The sequence below is a fragment of the Rhinolophus sinicus genome, chromosome 17 (genome assembly GCF_057876585.1).
Source record: "Rhinolophus sinicus isolate RSI-liver-muscle chromosome 17, RSI-T2T, whole genome shotgun sequence".
Lineage (NCBI taxonomy): Eukaryota > Metazoa > Chordata > Mammalia > Chiroptera > Rhinolophidae > Rhinolophus > Rhinolophus sinicus.
In genome coordinates this window covers 68,490,185-68,509,335 of record NC_142517.1, presented here as the reverse complement: position 1 = coordinate 68,509,335, position 19,151 = coordinate 68,490,185, and the positions used below count along the sequence as shown (strand labels likewise).

Genomic DNA, 19,151 nt, shown 5'->3' with positions numbered 1-19,151 from the left:
GTTACTATTGTGATAAATACTAATCAAGATTAGCATCATACTTATTTCTAAATTTAAATTGTACCTCTTTTCCTCTTTTTAAAAACTATTTTCTCCCTTTTTTGAAACAGTCAAAAAATAGTGACAATAAGGGGAACGCAATAATTATATCAACGTGTAATGGTCAGTGGTCTTTACCGGCTGCAATAACGGTGCGTTTTGCTGTTAGTTCCTCTCTCCCTTTTATGTGTGACATTTACTATTAGGCATACTCTATACTAATGCCAACATTGCCCCATTAAATTTTACAATAATTAAGCTTTGAATGTTGTTAGCATCAGCCTACGGTTAGAGCAGGTATAGGGCAACTGAGACTACATTCAGGGTATAAGATAGCATATTCATCAAGGAGCTAAGATAAGGACCATTATGGGAGACATAACAAATGATACAACACAGTATGCCAAGGTTGCTGAATGTTGCTTCTTGCAGATCGGGTTTGATATCAGCTTTCACTTGCTTATTATTGATATAAGCATATTTTCCTCAAACTATAATAAATATAGAAAGGGGTGTGTGTATAACATGATATGAAGATCAAAATCAAGGTTAGAACCAAAGGCATCAGATTAAAATGCAAATGGTAATGAATCACTTGTAAGATTAAAGTTCAAATATCAAACAGGAATAAGACATCAGCAGAGGCATAAAGAACACAGCTATAAGGGTGGTGTCCATGGTTCCATGAAGGGAAAGATGAAGTAGATTAAGAGGATAGGCCTACTATATTGACGGGTTATTAGTACTGAGAAAATAACTAGGGGAGTTTGGACTGGAAGACTGGGAATCATAACCAGGGATAGTGAATACAGTGGCCTAAGTGGATAATGAGGTCAGCATTTAGAACATCATGTAGCCAGAGCTATGACCTAAGTGAAGAGGCTGGGAAAAGAAGAGCATTCCATTCATACATTCACCCTACATTTATTTATTGAGCTGTAATAGTGGTGAACCTATCAATAGGTCTGGACTAGACTATACTTAACAGAATTTATAGATCAGGAAGGATTTCAGTGATGAGATGAGAGAAGCAGAGTGAGTAGGTAATGAGTGAGGCCCAGCAACTGAGTAATTCTGCATCAAGTCCTTGAAACCAGTGTTAAAGCCGAACTCAGTACAAAGACCACCTCATTCAAAGCATGGATTCCTCATGTGTCCTCTGCCCAGGAAAACATTCAGATTAATACGCTGGTGAAGCTTAAGTCCACAGCTGGGGCAAGCAAGCATTCCTGTTGGATGGGGTGTGTGTGTGTGTGTGTGTGTGTGTGTGTGTGTGTGTATACATGCGTGTGTGCAGGTTTTCTCCTAACATGTATTAACCATTATCCTACAGGATAGGAATAAGTGAGGATGAGGATGATGATAATAGTGATTATAACAACAGCTAATGTTTATTGTAGTTTACTATGTACCAGCTGTTGATTTAAATATTTTACATCTATAAGATCATTTACTCCCCACAGTAATTTTATGATGAAGGTATCATCATCATCATCATCATCATCATCATCATCATCATCCTCCCCATTTTATAGATTAAGAAACTGAGGCTGTGAGAATGGAAGCTTTCCCAAGGTCATGCAAAGGAAGTTGTAGAACCTAGGCAGTCTGTACACTGATTCACTGCTATACTGCTTAAATCCAGAACAATATGATAGTTGTTGTACTAGTTCATGGAGAAGCTTATCTATGTCTACATAATATCTTTTTTTTTTACATTCCCATAGATAGAAATGATTTTAGGCTACTCTTTCTAGAACAGTAGCCGTTGTCAAAAATATGACAATGACATATTATGTTGTTCAGGCATATAATGAAAGTATCATGGTAACAGATGAGAGAGATTCAGCTCTTTTAGATTATAGTTTTTAATTATACTATTTAAGCAATAAAAAAATATTGTGACGAAGCAGTAGAACAATAGACAGGGTAACGTAGAAAGGAAAATTTTTAGTGTCAGACAGCCACTAAGAGTGCATCCAGCTCTCTACCTCTCCATCCTCCATTTCTCTACAGGGTGACATAAGGGTTAATAAGATGACTATAAAACACATTTACCTTATTAAAGTCCTAAGTGCTATTACTACTATGATTTTCTGAACCATGATAATTCTTCTGGGATATCTTGTGTTCTTTTTTCCTTTTTTTTTAATTTATTTTTTTAAGTGTGTTTTTCCAGGACCCATCAGCTCCAAGTCAAGCAGTTGTTTCAATCTAGTTGTGGAGGGCACAGCTCATAGTGGCCCATGTGGGGATCGAACCGGCAACCTTGTTGTTAAGAACACCACGCTCTAACCAACTGAGCTAACCGGCCAACCCTGGGATTTCTTTTTAAGACAGCATGTCCACAGACGACTGTAAGCACAGGAGAGAGCGACCAAATAAAACATCAGCACCATAATGACTGAAGAAGTTTGGACTCTAGGGTCTAATTTGTGTTGTCCCCTCTTGACAAAGCTCATTGTTATTGCTGGGGCATGAACATGAAATTTTCGTTAGACACCAATGGGAAACATACTTAGCTTTGAGTCTTTGGGCTCCTGGAGTCGATTCCAAAGCAACATCTAATAAATACTATTTGAGAATTTTAAATGTTATATAAATTTATTTTCCTAGAAAGTATAAACATTCAGGTCAATTATTATGGCTTCCAATTTTCAGCTTGACTATCTCTCAAGACAGAATGTCCCCTTTTGATGTCTAGGGAATGACTTTGTATCTTACTGGATACTAAGACTATCCAGTACTATTATTTTCACAAGTGAGCTAGGTCAAGGTAAAAATAGGAAAGAATAGAGCAAGGGCTCACAGGCTATAAACCCTGCTGTACAGGTAAGTCTAAAAGTCCCCACTTTCCTAGACTCAACCTGTGGAAAGACCTTGACCTTAAACTAAGCAGAGAATGTCTTCAAGCAGAAAAACAGGAACACCTACACCGTGAACTTGTCAGAAGCTGCTGGCCCCTTTTGGCATTTGACCTTCAATCAATAATAGAACCGCTTTTTCCTTTAGCCTGTACCAGCTGCAAAGGTGACGGATACCTGTCATATTTTAGGACAGCTTCTCACTTCGGCCCCTGGAGTGATTGAGTATTTAGAGACACAGAGATAGAAACATAAAGCACGTATGTATAGGCAGGAGTCCCCCGGAGGTGGCGATTAGGACTAGGCAGTAATTTTAGCTTGAAGTTCCTATGACTTAAATAGCCACTTGAGCTCTGCTCTTGCAGTTTACGATGTCAATAGAACCCCTAAATGAAATTACAGCCTTCTGATACGCAGCAGGATATCCTTTCTTTGCCACGCAATATACACGGCCAGCAGAAATTGCTCTGTATATGGAGTTTCACTAAAACAGAATTTATCATAAGGCTGCTCTGCTAAAATAACATTATGGTATTATTCACTGGATAACACATCTAATGACTCGGGGTGCACTTGATAGCCATGCTTCAGTGAACACAGACGCACGCCCTGATGTGAACTGGGCACTCCAGCGCTTCAAAGCGCTATCGATTTCAATTCTACCATAATTTACACCTGGCTTGTTTTGCCAATAGCTTGAACCCATGCTAACACTGCAATATACACATACCAGCATTAGAGAAATCAGAAAGGAACTCCACAGCAAAAATGCATGTAGCAAACGTTCCAGGATCCTGCCTTTATAATTATCTCCCTTGACGCTAATATTCTGCATAACTTTCTTGGCATGCTTGGGCATTTCCTCTGTTAGCACTGCTCCATGGTTGGTGGTGATAGTAGTGAAAACCTCTTGTATTTGTACAAACTTCCGGGGCAGCATCTGAGCACTAGTCATCCTCATTCCGCCACCACCTGGCCCAATTACTGGCACGTAATAGTTGTTCATAATAATAATCGCTAAGCCTCCTCTTCCTCTCTCTGTTCCATAAGACCATTGTACCCTTTTGCTTTCTGTGAACATATTTTCCTTGAGAAAAGCCCACTCCATGATTTTTAACTACCGTGTTTCCCCCAAAATAAGACCTAGCCGGACAATCAGCTCTAATGCGTCTTTTGGAGCAAAAATTAATATGAGACCCGGTCTTATTTTACTATAAGATGTGTTTACTATAACATAAGACCTGGTTTTATATTATAGTAAAATAAGACCGGGTCTTATATTAATTTTTGCTCCAAAAGACGCATTAGAGGTGATTGTCCGGCTAGGTCTTATTTTGGGGGAAACACGGTACTACCATGGTGCTGATAATTCAGGTAATTGCCAAACTTCTGTCTCTCCCTGACCCAGCTCCAGCTTTCCTGACTACATCCAACAGCCTACCAGACATCAGTCTGAAGGCTCCTCCCACATCTCAAAATTAACACATTCAAAAGTAAATGTATCATCTTCCCCCAGCCTACAAAGCCTGCTCTGACTCTTCGTAGCTTTTCTTGTTTAGTTGTATAAGGCAGAAACCTGGGAGCAATCCAAAATTCCTTCTTCTCTCAATGCCCAGCCCAAAGGTAATTAAATTGTGTCCATTCTGCCTCTTATCTCTCAAACGTGTCTCCTCCTCTCTATTCCCACAGTTATTGCCCTAGTTCAGGGCTTCATTGTTTCCTATCTGAACAATTTCAGTTGCCTCCTAACTCATTTTCCTGTCTCTATTCTCCCATTCCTCCAATCTATCCTCCACCTTGCTGCCAGGGTGATCTTCTATAACACAATTTGATCATTAACCTTCTCTACTTACAACCATTCAATGGCTCCCCAAATGCCACCAGATGAAGTTAAAACTTCTGTGCATGGCAATCAGGGCCCAGCATGATTGTTCCCCGCCTCCATCTACAGCATCATTTCTCCCCACTCCTCTACTAAACACCAGCGCTACTGGTCCCCGACTCTGCCACCTGATTTCCTGTTTAAGTGCCTTTGCCTCTGCTGGTCTTCTTACTGAATGTTCTTCCTCCCTCTGACTATCTGGGAAAATCCTTCACGGCCCAGCATGGATTTATTAGCTCTTCTGTGAAGCTTTCCCTGACCCTCTACTCCAAGGTACAGTCCGTTAAACACACACTGTTTTGTGCCTCCAAAGTTCCTTGAACCTCCTTCAGTTATGATCCTTAGCCTAGGGCATTATGCAAACTCGTTTCCCTTTCTGTTTCTCCTCCAGTGAGCAGCTTGAGGCCATGTCTTATTCACCTTTGGATTGTCAATGAGAAAGCCACAGCCCTGATGACAGCGTATCAAGCCCTACGTGTCCAGGTCCCCACTGCCTGACCCACCTCACCTCCTACCATTCTCCTGCTTGCCCACTTTGATCCTGCCACAAAGGCTTGTTTTCATTCAAACTTGCCAGATACGTTCTTGTCCAGAGCCATTGCACCTGGTGGTTCCACTGCGCAAAATGCTCTTGCCTAGATGTTCACAAAACATGCATCTTCACCTTTCTCAAATGTTGTCCCCACAATGAGCTATTCCTTTTCCGTCCAATTTAAAATTGCAACTTTACTACCCCTTCTCCCCCGCCCCACACATACACTCTCTATCTTTCTCTTTGCTCCTCCACTTTTCTCCGTAGTATTTTTCACTCTTACATGCTATATATTTTACATACGTACTTGCTTGTCATCTTCCTCCCCTGCATAAAAAGCAAGCATGATGAGACTAGAGACTTCCGTTTGTTTTGTTTACTGTAGTATCTCAGCCCCTGGAAAAGTGTCAGGTGCTTAATATGTGTTCTTCAATAAATATTTGTTAATAAGTGAATCCATCTTTAGCTTCTAGAATAATACCTGACACAGAGTATGGGTTTTAAAATGTTTCTTGAACTAATAGATAAAATAGTGAATGAATGAATGAATGAATGTTACATCCATGTTTAATGGAGAGACAGTTTTTGTAATCCGATCCTCATGACGATGGGTACTATTATTCTCACTAGACAAATGAGGTAGATGAGTCCCAGAAAGGTTAGGAACCTAAATCAAAGCTACATATATAGCTTAATGTTTGCTACTTTTCTCAATTCACTATTAAAAGGTAGACATGATTCTTTGCACTATGTTCTTGATGTACCACTAACATTTATTACACTATTTTGATTCCTCTTGACTAGGAAGGCAATTAACAGGAGGTGCAAGGTGCTAATACTTTTTATTACAATTTGTGTCTTTCCTTATTAGGTGCTTTTCATTAAACAGATCCTTTTCTTTCATTTTCAAAGTGGATTAGGCACTCATACAATTTTGCCCCTGAGAGCGGTTTGTACACGACTACCCAAGAGGACCTCATGCTACAAATCCTGCCAGAATGAACTGGAAGGTGAGTGTGGCATTTGTAGCTTGAGGATGAACCTGTTGTTTGGTGCCAAGTTTGTGCTAATGGAGATGTCCTCTATGTGTCAGCACCCAAAGGAGAACAAATTCAACAACAAAACATTGCAGTTTTTGGCATGTCTACGGAGGGTTAACTTTCCATTGTTCAAGGGTTAATTATCCATTATGTGAATCGCTTCTCTTTCTCCCTCTGGCTGCTTACCTCTAGGAATTCAGTTTACTAGAGGATAAGTAGGGAAAATAAAAAGAGATAAAAATGAAACGAGTACATTTCATTTATACATATTAGAAGCTCCAGAAAATAATTCAGAGTAAGAGACAGAATTAGGTGTAGTTTGAGGATGGCCAAGTTGATTGACCATTGATAACAGATGTAATTAAAGCACATTTTACACAATATTTTGGTTTCTTTTAATTATTGTTTGTTATGGTTGGTTTGTAATCTGGGAAGTGACTCCCTGGATGTGATTCACGTCAGCGGCACACCACTGAGGGTCCTGGAATGGGCCCTCTCTTCCTGTGTCACCACAGCACTGACGGCACCTCAGTGTACTGCAGCTTGGTGACTAAAGCAGCCCCAGCAGTCCTACCGATTTCTCTACACGTCCATGAGAAACGATTGCACTTGGCTATTTTCAACTATTATTTGCCTAAAATGGCATTTAATTAGTGCTTGTTGAGGTAGTGGAAATGGTTTGGCTGGCTGTCCTCTTGCCCCTCTCTTTATTGTGTTGTCTGTCTGCCCTCCCTGCCTCATCTAGTTCACAAGCCATTCATAGCCAGTCTTCATGCCTTTCCACAGCTGACATGCCTGAGCTTCCGAGGTGTTGAGTATGAGGAAAGAAGGAACCACTGACTGGTTGGAAGCAAGTAGTGACACGTCGGAGAGCTCTTCGGTCAATACGATGCATTACTGGTGCATCTGGTACTTTCAGACTGCACAAACAGACCACTCAGGGTATTGGGCCACCCTCCTGAGTCCCGGAAAATGAATGGGACTACTGCAAACTCAAGACCTCATGTCCCATCAGAAATCACCTGGGCAGGATTAGAGAAGCTACCTTGGCAAATGGCTAGAGACGCTGCTGGCTAGTTGGAAGATCGAATACTCGAGTTTAAGGGGTTCAGATATGGCAGAATCTGGTGATTTGTTTTCTGGACATATTTCTTCCATTATGATAAGCAAGATGTATTCACTGTCAATGTAATAACATATAAATAGCCATCCATTCATTCTTTCACTCATTCATCACCTATTCATTGATTTTCCATTTAGACTGAGGCAATTTGACACTGGTTGGGAGGGAGATAAACATAAAATGCAGTACCTGCCCTCTAACCACTTGTAGTTTCATATGTACAAAAAACAAAAACCAAAAAAAAACCACACCCACTTAAGTGACAAACAAAAGCTATCAACAGGTTTTTAAATGCTGTCAATGTCAGAAGGGGAAGTTCACTTTTAGTTTGGGTTATTATGAAAAGCTTCAGAGGAAAAAAATGTGACTTGACAAGGACATAACTTGGCTGGGTATCTTGAAAGATATCTGGAAAATTATAGTTGCTAATACTGGTATGTGAATATAGCATCAAAGTATTGAAAGTAAATCTAAATAGTTGAGAAACTAGAATAAACCGAGTCATTTGAACACAAATTCATTCTTATAAAATAAAGTGAATTCATTAAATATATTTTCAATTTTAAGACAATTAATACCAATTTAATTTCTTTCTGTTTAATTTTAAACTACTTTATACGTATAGCAATTAATAATTTGAAGTTGTGCATAATATAATTTAGGTTTATAATCTAGCATGCATACTTGATGAAGGATAATTACCAAGCTTATCAGCTAACCAAATCTTACCTTTTGCAGGTACTATTCATAAATATTTGTGTAAAATTTTTGTTATCAGTGTGATAAAATATCAACTACACTTTACTTATGGTCAATTTGAAAAAAATGTTTGATTGAATTCAAAGTAAACCTAGCTAGTATTTGGTCATATTTTTAATAGTTGAATATAGGTATTTGATTATGCACATTACGCATGTATGTATACATTTACAAGATAACATACAAACACAATCACATGATATAATGAATTAACCCTTTTTGTAACTTTTTAAAACATGTATCTTTTAAAGAATTCACATAAATATCAAAAAACACTTCTATACAAATAAAGAATAATTTCTTATTGGGTCAATCATAATTCTGTTATTTAGCAATGTCATTTGCATCTAATTGTGAGTACCTAATTAAATGCATATGACATATAGAAAGTGCTTATAGCTGAAATGTGAATGCAAGAAAATGTACATTTTGCAACACGCATCTTCTGAAATGAAATTAAAATTTTGGGGATGAGCACTAGAAAATTGAATTATTGATAGTACTCTATGATAGTTTAAATACAGGTATTGAAAAAAATCAGGTAACATGAACAGAGCCATTTATACAAAAAGAAATACATCATTATCTTGCCTTTTTATCAGAGGTGTACTGATCAAATTCTGACTTTTATACTCCAGCTTAGCCATGGAATTCTTGGTTACGTGGAACTCTAGATCTTGGCAATAATAAGGAAAATCTCCCTGGCAGGTTATGTTTTTTAAAATGTCATCTCTTGAGATATACTCTTAGATATATGTATTTACCCATTCTCTGCTTAACAATGTTTAAACATTTTTATGTATAGACATAGACGATTTCAATTAAAACAAAATGTCTTCAAAGCGATAGAGATCCAGCTTGCCCTCCATGTATTAGGATGTTCTAATAAACATCCTCACCACAGACTAACAGACAATTCTCCTGGCAATCTGTCCAGCCTGAGTGTTAACTGAGAGGGCAAACCTCTTATATACCCGTATGCCTTGGTAATGGGCTGGACACGAGGTATATTTTCTTATGCCATATTTTAAAAATTTTACCACCATTTTCCCATTCAACTTCTTTCTTTAGAAAACAAGAGACCTAATGGAAAATCCCCAAGAAACATTCTACATACAAATAGTGTGGTCATAATTCAATGGCCTAACTGAAACAGGCAAACGATATACCATTAAACTTTTAGGATATGGGTCCTAATAAAACTCAGAGACTGCTTCCTGTCCCAGTGACAGCTGAGGAATATGATGTGCCTCACAAACTATAAGAACTGTGACAGGAAGCTGACTCTGTTCTTGAGGTCACTGATGGACCCTGGTGAGGCTGTAGCAAGGGGCAGTCTCTGTAGGGAACTCAGGATATATGAGCAAGCATGAGTTACATGGTGAAGAATGCGCATCGTTTAGAGCAGCAAACAAAATTCCAAAGCTTAAGTACCAATGTAATATGTTGGATGACTGCACCAGCTTGGACAAGAGTACACACAACAGACACACACAATACACATCTGGTTCAACGTAAAATTGACTATTGCTAAAGCATTTTCAACTTTTCGGAGGAATCTACTGGCAATGTGTTAATAGCAAGGAAAGCTAAAACAATAAAATAGCATCTCTTTCCAAATATTTAAGAACATCGAGTAAGTACCCCTTAGGCTGAGTTGTGGTTCTTGGAAGTTTTAGCCTATGAGAACCATATTGGGGACATCAAAGGTTCCTCCCTCTCTCCAAAGAGCAATTCACATCAGATGCTGCCACAAAGTCTAATGCTTTTATGGCCACCATGTTTTTTTTCTTTTCCCCCACTCAATATTTTGGAACATGCCGGATTCTTGAAATTGGAAAGAAGACAAGAAAACACAGTTAAGATCAAATATCTCTGCAAGAGCAAGTAAGTAGAGGCCTGATTGTAAAGGACAAATACATATTCCAACTGGAACTCCACTTTCAGGGAGATGTGAGTTATTAACAAGGACACAGAAGGCACATATTGACTCTGAAAGCTGGTCTGTTGACTCCTCTGTTAGTCGCACATTAGACAGGATGCAACCACCCCCATTCCAATCCTTCGACAACTTCCCTGAACACATTCAATCAGAGTCTCTTATATTGAGGGCATGACTATATTTGGGTTTAATACTGTGAGGACAGTCATCTAGTTTTCCTGTGTCAGGATGATACATTTCCCTGGAACCCAACAAGGATGCTCATGGCATCCTTCTGTTCGATACCATGAGTGCAGAAGACCCAAGAAGAGGGTGTGACAAATAATATTTTCCAAAGGTCAGGTGCGGGGAGGTTCCCTAACATTTAAAAGTAAGCAGCTTTTAGCAAAGTGATCTTTAGAGGAATCGTATTAACAACATTTTTTTTTTTTTGCTAGGCACCCACTTTTCTTTCTTGCTTAGCTGGGTACTAAGTATTCTGAGCATAACGCACATGTTCAGGATAGAGATGCATGAAAAGTTGGTAGAGAGAAACTTCAAATGTACGCCGAATCCCACTTTCACTTCCCCCTCCTGCCAGCCCGAGGACTACCACCTCCCTGTCCCCACTCACTCACCTACCTTCCTCCTCCCACCAGCATGTGTGCTAGGCATGTCAAGGCTGACATCCATCGGTGGCAGCATGAAACCTATGCCTGCAGGCTCCTCCCGAGCAGACTCGGGGCTCTGCCCTTGCCACAGAGTGCTCTCAGCCGTGCACACTGAAATCGTCACCATTCCGTTGGATTGTTTGGTAGCTTTTTTTAAAAACTGGATTTTTTTTTTCTTTCAAAAAACTCCCGTTATTTCCTGACTGCCTCAGAGACACCGAGAATAGAATCCTTGACACATCAAATTCTGGAACCTCACCACTCACCAAGACTGTGGTTCCTGATCCAAGGAGTGTCCACCGAGAATCAGCACAGTCTCTTGAGAGTGTCCAGGCCTGGCTGCTAAGCTCCCTGCTCTGATTAGTTTGTCGAGTTCACAGTGTTCCAGAGTGCTGAAGCACAGAAATTAGGGAGGGGAGGTGGAAGGAAAATCACTGGAGCCTCTTACGATCTAACTTCCACTAACTGAGAGGAAATGTCTTATAAATAAACAACAGCAACAGAAACAAAACAAAACAAAAAAAAATTATCCCGTCCTGCCAGAGGAATGTACATTATTGTCTCCCGACGGAAAACTTTACACCACACCAGAATGCAGCCATGTCTCCTGAAACTACCTCCCCTCAAAACAGAAAGAAAAAGAGAATCAAGAAGAAAATAAGAACCAAAAAAAGATTTTTTTCATCCCCTTGAATTCTGTTGGGAAGTTCATGTGAGTTCCCAGTAGACAAACTAAACTAAGCAGTTTCAACAGTGTCACTGTTCCAGGATTTCTTGCGGAGGCTGCTTATTAGCAAAATTTCATTTCTGCCCAGATCATTGCTGTGCCATCCGGACATTTTCAGAAGGGAAGTTCAGGGAAGGGGGGAGGGCTCAACTGTGGAGGAGAGGAAGAAGAGAGGACAAAGGAACACTCCTGGTGAACCGGAATACCCTAGCCACAGCCAGGAGAAAGCCAGCCCCACCCTCCACCCAACTCTGCTTGTTGAGGACTTGGTGATGCGATGTGTTTAATCTACTTACTCTTTCTGCTCGGGAGGCTGAGGTTCCTACATTTCCAGCTCATGCTGGACTGTACCGTAAGCAACAAGTGAAATGAGTTCAGTGATCTCATTCTAGTCCTTCGACTCCTGTCCACATCGCTAAGCGACTGCACAGCTTGGCACAGGCCAGGATGAGTCAGCAGTCTCTGGTCATGAGAGGCCAGGCCTGGAATAGCAGGGGGGTTTAGGTCAGGAGCAAAATGAAGCAGAAAGGCAGTCTAGATGGCAGGGCCCAGCTCTGCCATGCACGGACATACTGTATGCAGGTCAAAATGAAAGAGCCTCATCAGCTCTGGGGTGAAGACTGTAGAAAAAGGAGCAGCAAGGGAAAAACTCCAAACAGCTGCCTACCAAACACAGCAAGAACAAATTAGAGTGCCACAGGGAGAGAAAGGGAGCACGGGTGGAGCCCTGGAGGAGAAGAGATGCTCATTAAGATTTCTTCAATACCTTTTCTTCAGTGTGCTCCTGAACTTGTAAGAAACAGTGGTTACCTATATACTATCCTGGTGTTTCGGTTTTGCTTTCCCAATTCGGTAAGTAGCAAAACAAACACATAAAAGCAAAGCGCTGCAGTTAAGTAGCCAGAAGAAGCCTTATACTGCATAAAATAATATAATTATAAGTAAGAGCCTAATATCTTAAAGACGTACATCTGGATCAATGGTGTCCGTGTACAGCCTGCAAAATCCTGGTCACAAAGTGGTTAAAGAGAAGAAATCCTTAAATCAAGCTTGGGTGGTGGCAGAGAAGCACTGAGAGAAGAGGGGCATAAGTTCAATGATGAAACACTACAGAAATATGACATGTCCATATTTCCACTCAGTGGGGTCAGCATAGCCCTCCATCAGGAAGTGACGCTTCCCACCACGAGGAGTTTCCAACACCTCCCCTGAGCAGTAGTACTCTAACACAACAAGAGGAGAGGGAAAATAAACCAGTCAGAGGGAAAAACCAACACTTATTTCAACCTTAGAAATAAATCAGTCATGGACATTTTGTTTTGGAGGAGGCAAATTGCCCTATAAGCCAACTGATGAAGAAAAGTCTTAGTGTCTGAAACAAACTTAGAAGAACCACATCGAGATAAGGAAACTGAGGTGGAGACAGAATCAGCAGCAAACAGTAACGGGGGCCCCAACATAAGGAAGAAAGCAATCTCAAGGCAGACAGTGTGCAGCAAGAATGGCATGGCAAAGAAAGAAAGATCACCAGCGTTGGGACACACTAGTCAAAGATTTCTTTACAGTCCTGTGAAGAGGAATAATAAGGACCCACTATATATTCCTAACTGTTATCCCCTAGAGATATGTAAGATGTGGAAGAAAATGTGGAGTAAATTTTATTTAATCTCATTCCAGAGAGTATTAAGTCATCTCAATACATCTTTAACAAATGCTCAACCTTGGGCACATGAACTTTCCTAACCTTCAGTTTCCTTCTCTTTGAAATGGAATATTATCACCCTTATTGAATTATTATGGACCGAGTCGATGTTTGGTCAACGTTTGGTCCTTATCATAGCAGTGTCTGTCGCACGGCAAACACTCAATAAATTGCTATGATTTTCATCTGACTATCACAGCATCTTTATAAGTGCCCAGTGAAAGAATCATTGCCAGCGTTATTTCTACTGGAATGAGTGGGGCCAATACGAAGACTGTGGTCAAATCAGTGGAGTAGCAGTCGTCAGGGAAGGCTGCTTTAAAAAGCTTATTTCTGCCTGGGTATGGTAAACATTATCGCTGAACACAGAGGATGTTGAAAATCTATTATGTTAAAATCTTGATTTGGGGTATCTATGTTGTCAAAGCAGCTTGGAGCTTAACAGTGTCCGGTAACTACAGGCCGAAAAAAGAAAAGATGGGTTTTCAGAAGCTTCTCCAAAAGCAACAGGATAAAAGTGCTGCTGGCCTTGACCGCATGATGAGGGTTTTTTACCAAAGGGGAAAACTTAGTCCAGTTGATCATCCCGGCCTAATTGATTAATTGTGGGTCTGACCATCTGGCTGATGAATGCTGACACCCAGCAGTGATTACTATGTAACACAAATCCGGATGTGCTCTCCCCGATGTTTCCCACAATAATGGCAACTCTGAACTTAAGGTTAGTTTATTCAGGCCTCTTGGCTCAATCTCTTCATGGAACAGTGGTTGTGGCAGGGAATATTTTACTAGACCTGGTCAAGCATCATCTTCTCTTATTTCAGTTATGCCCCCCCCCTTCCATCTCTACGCCTACCCGCTCCCGAGCCCTCTCTTAAATATAATCACTTTTCATGCAAAGCATTCCATCTGTAGTTTTCATCATACTGTCTGATTCTCTCATTTCCGGTTGCTCTATTCTGAAAAATATTTGACTGGTCTAAAAGACCTGTACTGCTATTTCACAGGGAATCCTATTGAGACATTTTTATTATATCTTCTTTGCTACTGGCTTACTTCAAATTACTGTGCTTCCAAAGAAAGAAAACTATTTTACCTAACTCACGAGCCGGATTAAAAGGCCCACCACATATGGCCCGAGTTCTCCATGAGGTTAATAGAATACAAGGTTAACAGAAGATAATTCTTACATCTTAAACCTACATCTGATCCTCGGTTAGTAGTGTCCCATGAAGAAGATTCTCCCCACGAGAACTCTGGAGCACATTTCACTTCCAGAGAAAGAAAGTTAAGCTCATGGAAATAACAGGGATCAATAGCAATGCCACCCACAAACCAAACTCCATCGGGAGCAAACCTTTATGTGGGAGAATTGTCTAAGCAATCAAATCTGAATGCATAAATATAAAAACCCTGGGGAATTACAACAAAATTATTATTTTTTTGTGGGGGTGTAAACTGACACAAAATGTCTTGCACAAGCTTGGCCAACGAGTCACAACGAAGGAGGATCATCCATCTCCCCTCCTCCTTCCCCACACTGATCACCATCTCAAAATTCCTCGTTTTGCTTGCTCCCCACCTATGCTGAATTCTTCCATGTTCCAGGCTGGGTTAGTGTTAATTTTCAGTAGAGGATGGCAGGAGCATGCTGAACTACAGAGTTCCAGACTGCGAGTTGGGAAATGTTTTTGGCCTGACTGTCAGTAAACAACTATGTGTCTAGGGCAAGTCAAGTCCCTTAACTCCCCATGTCTCAGCCTCTTCATTGAAAAATGATAGGGTAGGACTGCAGGAACTCCACAGTCTCTGCCAACACTAAGATTCTATGGTTCTATAGCTCATTTCCTTTTTCTCTCTGGCATCGACTGCTCAACAACAACTCTGCTTACAGTCATTTCTCTGCTTTCAGTTCCTGATGGAAAAATGTCTCCTTCGTTTACTACCCGGTATTTGGTATTTGTAGCCTTTCTTTCTTTTTTTGATCCTAGATATTTGGAGTCATACATACGAATGTATCCAGATAGATGCTTTAAATTTGAAGGCGTTTAAGGAGAATAGCTTTCCCATGTAGAGCATTTAGTGCAGCTCGGCATGGAGGAAGCCAGCCATCCAAAAGTGGAGCAAAGGGGCCAATTCACAAATGAGAGGAAGCCTTTCATAATAAGAGTCTCCAGACTCTTCAATTTAGATAAGCTAAATGCTACCAAATTCCAACTACTTTTCTAATCAATCCCAGACACCATCACAGACACTTAGGACTACAAATTTGAGGGCCAGCACTGGCAGTGATGCAGTTCTTATTTCACCTCCACCATGTATTGCCAAGTAGGATTTAGGATGGCATAGTAATAAGAGCCAAGAGGACAATCTGTCATTTATTTTCCTCCAAACTTTTCAAAATTTCCCATTTGGGCTCTGTTTCCTAGTTTTTAATTTGGTAACTGCCATTTTTCAGCATTTCTTTTAACAGGTTACTAATAATTTCTGATACAGGATCTCGTATTTCATTTTGTGCTGCTAGAACGGCTGTTAATATTTCATCTGCCTTCAATTCAGCTCTGAATAAAGGCTGCTGGGTTTTTGATACACTGTTAACACTTTGGTTCTGGGGATCTGATCACTGATATTCACCCAGTTTGTCCAGATCTTGGTAGGTAAAAGTAATAGATTGCCTGTCTCAGAAATATCTCAGGGTGTGCTATACATTGTAGTAACACTTCAGAGTTTCTCTTCCTGGATCTTTGATGAAAACAAGAAAACAATTATTCTGTGTTTGTTTTCTCAGGTAACTCGGTATTTGCTTCAGGGGTAGTGTTCTAGAAGCAGGGGGCAGTGATTCAGAACCAGAGCTCACAGGCAGCTGCAGGTTAAAATTCTAGCTCTGAAACTTACTACAGGTATCACATTAGGCCACTTCCTTAACCTCCTGAGACTTTGTTTTCCAATTCGTAACACAGGGATAATGACAGTATCCACCTCTATTGCGATGAGGATTCAATAAACCTGTGTAAAGGACTTTCTGAGTTCTCCATAAATGATGGGTATCATCATTACCCAACATTAATAATCTACAAATTTTCATTCAAGTGATATTATTTTGCAACATCTTTTCAAGGCCAACAAATTATTGTTGAGTCCAGATTTTTATTGTTTGCTTTATTATCGTTTATATTAAAAACAAAAAAACAAACCAAAAAACCTCTTGGTGAAATCAAATATTTAAAAATTGGTCCTTAAAATCATATGTACAGTTAAAAATAGTATATAGCATCATATTATTTCACCTTTCAATCTAGCATCAAATTCTCACAAGTTTTTGTTCATCTAATAGTCAGGCCTTGATGAGGCGCATTGTACCAATGTTAGTCCATTCCACAGAGAGATGGCTTTTCATATTTACTTTCCCCTACTCCCAAAGAATACGGATTATTTTAATATTCTCTGGTTACGTATCAGTCAGGATCCATCAGGAGAGAGAAACCACATAGCAATTTAAATATGAAAAGTTTAATATAAAGAATTATTAACTATAATAGGGGATTGGAGAAATGAGGGAGTAGCTAGTAAGAAGCAAAGAGAATTCTAAATTATATAAGAATTAGCAAATGTACGGAGCATAGCGTTTTATGGCGCTGAGATAGAATGCTCTAGGAAGAATCCACTGCTGGACTGGGATCTAGACCTTGTTGGACCAGGCCCAGACACTGAATGAATAAATGGTAGAGAAATTGCTGGGGAGCTGTATCAGCAGAATGTGCTGGAAATCTGCACTCTAGGTTGCCAGGAAAATTGTTCACAGGGAGGTGTCTTATCTGAGGCATGCTACTACCTAAACCAGCCAACGTGTTTATGTGTGCGTGCGCATGTGTGTGTGAGCATGCGTGCGTAAGCGTGTGGCGGGTGCTAGGGAAAGCTGCTGGCCACCAGGCACTGGAGACGCTGCCTGTGCTTCAGCTGCTGGGCAGCCGTGTGTGCTGCAGGAGTCAGGCCCTGGAGAAACCAATGGAGTACGTGGGAACCAGGAAGGAAAAACCTCTTCCTCCAGTAAAGCCTCTCTAAACTCTCTAGTGACAAAGCGCACTCGTACAGCTGGGAAAGGAAAAATATAGAAAGGACCCAAATACACCTTTGTAGAGTAGGCAATGAAGGTAAATTTGGATCTGAGAGATAGCACATTGATAACTGGCACAGCTATCATTTGCTCACATACTTTATGAAATAACTCACTTTGGAGATTATAACCCAGTGTTCTCAATTTACTATGCTACTCTTCACCTTTACTGATAAACTGACGCTGCACAGACAAACAAATACTGACAGAATTAAGGAAAATAAGATTCTGTTAAGTAAAAGTAGCAATACTAGTATTTGTATGATAATCTTTTTCCCCAAATGCTGCCCACATATTTTAATTGTTTACATTTGACAGATTAAGAAAAAGATGTACAGAAATACTAAACTATTGACCTAAATTAATGCACCAGTGATTTCAGTCAAGAATTTCAACTAAGTGGGCAAACAGGAGAGTCATTGCAAATAACCTGGAGATTCAAGAGTGGTAAAAATTGCCTCAATGTATCCTTTTTTCCCTTTCTCTCTCTGTTTCTTTTTATTGATGGTAGAACCCACATTTGCTGTTCCATGACTGTTAACTATAGGTTGCTACTTTTCAGAAAAATGTATCATATATTTTGTAGAGAATTTTTCCTATGATTCCTGTCCTACATTGTTCTTCCCTCAATATTAAGTAGGATAGTATCAGTAGATCACCAATTTGGTGCATTCTTCAAAGTATACAATGATCACCGTTAGCACTGGTTTTACATATAGATGGGGAGGTATGTGCCAAAATACCTCCTTAATTTTGGCTTAATTCCTTTAAGAAGAGGACTTCCATCCTATAATTAGAGGTGGGGTTTTAAAACACAAACCCTTGACATTAGAGGAGGGTGTGGTGGAGAGAAGCTAGAGCACAGTAAGCAGTGGGGTGAGAAGAGGGTCCTGTGGGGAGGACATTACCACCAGGCTACAACCACAAAGCACCACCTCACCCGTCACCTGCTTCCCCGGGCCAGGCCACAGCCGTACTGTCTGCTCTCGCTACCAGGGAAGGGATCGGCTTGTTTCCTCACAGCTGTGTTTTCTGAAAACCAGTGATATTACCGAGCAAAGCAAGCCCTGTTGGGTCGTCTCACACTCGTATTGTAGGCATCGCTGCCAGCTGCCAGTGGTTGTCTTTAGGATTTTCTTTTGCTTATGTTGTAAGTGAGGACTGAGGATGAGCCTCGGGACTCTACGTACATTGGGTCCCCACCTCCCCAACAATCACAATCACACTCATCTCCCCTGCAATTCCTGAGTGCCAAAGGAGATGATGACAAAGGAAGAATCTTAAGTCCACATGAATGAGGCAGGCACGTCCGTTTGATTTCAGTTTGCCCTTCTGTTCAGCTGGCTTCTCTGCTCTGACCCACTATACTTACCCTGTCGGCTGCTCTGACTAGCAACATGCCTTTTTAATCAGCCTTCCTGGGGTCTGCATTTGATTACAGCATTTGTGTTCTATTTTGATTCTTTTGTACTGTGCCCTGTGGTGTTAGCTTGAAAGGTGTTATTTATAAAATGAAATTCTATTGTATTGCCACTTGGATTCAAAGAGGACATATAATATTAATGCAGAATGTATTTAATAATATCTTGAATCTATTAAATCAATTTCTTCTTGAGAACACAGAACGGGAGCTCCCTCTGTAACCAGGTAATATGACTTAAAAATCACCTGAACTTTCCTTCACAAGTACTCGTGAGAGCTGGCACCAGAATTATTCTCTTAAAGTCAGGGTTTCCAGAAGGAGGGGACTACCTTTCCTCAGCCAGGCCAATGCAAT

The 19,151-nt window shown here is 40.4% G+C and overlaps 1 protein-coding gene across 14 annotated transcripts in view; it reads right to left on the bottom strand.

Moving 5' to 3' along the window:
* ZBTB20 (zinc finger and BTB domain containing 20) overlaps window positions 1-19,151 on the bottom strand; it is a 777,577-nt gene that overhangs the window by 284,835 nt on the left and 473,591 nt on the right. For 2 of the 14 annotated variants that reach the window (XM_019734859.3, XM_074331603.2), the window contains exon 1: window positions 11,855-11,986. The exons of 11 other annotated variants lie outside the window; for them this stretch is intronic. The gene's annotated coding sequence lies outside the window, so the exon portion shown is untranslated. Of the gene's footprint in view, window positions 1-11,097; window positions 11,248-11,854; window positions 11,987-19,151 lie in introns of those variants that run through there. One more of the 14 variants, XM_019734858.3, reaches the window with a different exon arrangement.